Raw genomic sequence first — 3,158 nt, forward strand, 5'->3', positions numbered from 1 at the left:
AATCCCGATGCAATTTCTGTGTTTCATCAACACTCTGATAGTTCACAGAGAACAGAAAGCCTCCAGATGTGCATCGGAAACTACTACTGGTCTTCCAGGGAACGATCAAAGCGTAGACTGTTAGAGACATTACTCCCATGGAGGAATGTGCGCATGTTGACTGTTGTATTCAATCCCGATGGATTTACAGTGTTTCATCAACACTCTGATAGTCTGCACATTACAGAATGCCACCAGATGTGCATCAGAAACTACTACTGGTCTTCCAGGGAACGATCAAATCGTAGATAGCTTGAGACATAACTCCCGTGGAGGAAAGTGCGCATGGTGACTGTTGTATTCAATCCCGATGCAATTTCTGTGTTTTTCGTCAACACTCTGATAGTCCACATATTACAGAATGCCTCCAGATGTTCATCGGAAACTACTACTGGTCTTCCAGGGGACGATCAAAGAGTAAACTGTTTGAGAACTTACTTTTATGGAGGAATGTGCGCATGGTGACTGTTGTATTTAATCCCGATGCAATTTCTGTGTTTTATCAACACTCTAATAGTCCACAGATTACAGAATGCCTCGAGATGTGCATCGGAAACTACTACTGGTCTTCCAGGGAACGATCAAAGCGTAGACTGTTTGAGACATACCTCCCGTGGAGGAAAGTGCGCATGGTGACTGTTGTATTCAATCCCGATGCAATTTCTGTGTTTCATCAACACTCTGATAGTCCACAGATTACACAATGCCACCAGATGTGCATCGGAAAGAACTACTGGTCTTACAGGGAACGATCAAAGCGTAGACTGTTTGAGACATACCTCCCGTGGAGGAAAGTGCGCATGGTGACCGTTGTATTCAATCCCGGTGCAATTTCTGTGTTTCATCAACACTGTGGTAGTCCAATGATTACAGAATGCCGCCAGATGTTCATCGGTAACTACTACTGGTCTTCCAGGGAACGATCAAAGCGTAAACACCTTGAGACATTACTCCCATGGAGGAAAGTGCGCATGGTGACTGTTGTATTCAATCCATGCATTTTCTGTGTTTCATCAACACTCTGATAGTCCACAGATTACAGAATGCCACGAGATGTGCATCGGAAACTACTACTGGTATTCCAGGGAACGATCAAAGCGTAGACTCTTTCAGACATTACTCCCATGGAGGAAAGTACGGATGGTGACTGTCGTATTATATCCCGATGCAATTTCTGTGTTTCATCAACACTCTGATAGTCCACGGATTACAGAATGATACCGGATGTGCATCGGAAACTACTACTGGTCTTCCAGGGAGCGATCTAAGTGTAGACTGTTTGAGACATTACTCCCATGGAGGAAAGTGATCATGGTGACTGTTGTATTCAATCCTGATGCAATTACTGTGTTTCATCAACACTCCGATAGTCCACAAATTACAGAGTGCCTCCAGATGTTCATCGGAAACTACTACTGGTCTTCCAGGAAACGATCAAAGCGTTGAGTATTTGAGACAATACTCCCATGGAGGAAAGTGCGCATGGTGACTGTTGTATTCAATCCCGATGCAATTACTGTGTTTCTTCAACACTCTGATAGGCCACAGATTACAGAATGCCACCAGATGTTCATCGGAAACTACTACTGGGCTTCCAGGGAACGATCAAAGCGTAGACTGTTTGAGACATTACTACCGTGGAGGCAAGTGCGCATGGTGACTGTTGTATTCAGTCCCGATGCAATTTCTGTGTATCATCAACACTCTGATAGTCCATAGATTACAGAATGCCTCCAGATGTTCATCGGAAACTACTACTGGTCATCCAGGGAACTATCAAAGCGAAGACTAATTGAGACATTACTTTTATGGAGGAATGTGCGCATGGTGACTGTTGTATTCAATTCCGATGCAATTTCTGTGTTTCATCAACACTCTGATAGTCCTCAGATTACAGAATGCCTCCAGATGTGCATCGGAAACTACTACTGGTCTTCCAGGGAACGATCAAAGCGTAGACTGTTAGAGACATACCTCCCGTGGAGGAAAGTGCGCATGGTGACTGTAGTATTCAATCCCGATGCAATTTCTGTGTTTCAACAACACTCTGATAGTCCTCAGATTACAGAATGCCTCCAGATGTGCATCGGAAACTACTACTGGTCTTCCAGGGAACGATCAAAGCGTAGACTGTTTGAGACATACCTCCCGTGGAGGAAAGTGCGCATGGTGACCGTTGTATTCAATCCCGGTGCAATTTCTGTGTTTCATCAACACTGTGGTAGTCCAATGATTACAGAATGCCGCCAGATGTTCATCGGAAACTACTACTGGTCTTCCAATGAACGATCAAAGCGTAAACTCCTTGAGATATTACTCCCATGGAGGAAAGTGCGCATGGTGACTGTTGTATTCAATCCATGCATTTTCTGTGTTTCATCAACACTCTGATAGTCCACAGATTACAGAATGCTACGAGATGTGCATCGGAAACTACTACTGGTCTTCCAGGGAACGATCAAAGCAGAGACTCTTTCAGACATTACTCCCATGGAGGAAAGTGCGGATGGTGACTGTCGTATTCAATCCCGATGCAATTTCTGTGTTTCATCAACACTCTGATAGTCCACAGATTACAGAATGATACCGGATGTGCATCGGAAACTACTACTGGTCTTCCAGGGAGCGATCAAAGCGTAGACTGTTTGAGACATTACTCCCATGGAGGAAAGTGCACATGGTGACTGTTGTATTCAATCCCGATGAAATTACTGTGTTTCATCGACACTCTGATAGTCCACAAATTACAGAATGCCTCCAGATGTTCATCGGAAACTACTACTGGTCTTCCAGGGAACGATCAAAGCGTTGAGTATTTGAGACAATACTCCCATGGAGGAAAGTGCGCATGGTGACTATTGTATTAAATCCCGATGCAATTTCTGTGTTTCATCTACACTCTGATAGTCCACAGAGTACAGAAAGCCTCCAGATGTGCATCGGAAACTACTACTGGTCTTCCAGGGAACGATCAAATCGTAGACTGTTTGAGACATATCTCCCGTGGAGGAAAGTGCGCATGGTGACTGTTGTATTCAATCCCGATGCAATTTCTGTGTTTCATCAACACTCTGATAGTCCACATATTACAGAATGCCACCAGATGTTCATCGGAAACT

Source organism: Schistocerca gregaria, unplaced genomic scaffold (genome assembly GCF_023897955.1).
Source record: "Schistocerca gregaria isolate iqSchGreg1 unplaced genomic scaffold, iqSchGreg1.2 ptg000001l___fragment_3, whole genome shotgun sequence".
NCBI classification, from domain to species: domain Eukaryota; kingdom Metazoa; phylum Arthropoda; class Insecta; order Orthoptera; family Acrididae; genus Schistocerca; species Schistocerca gregaria.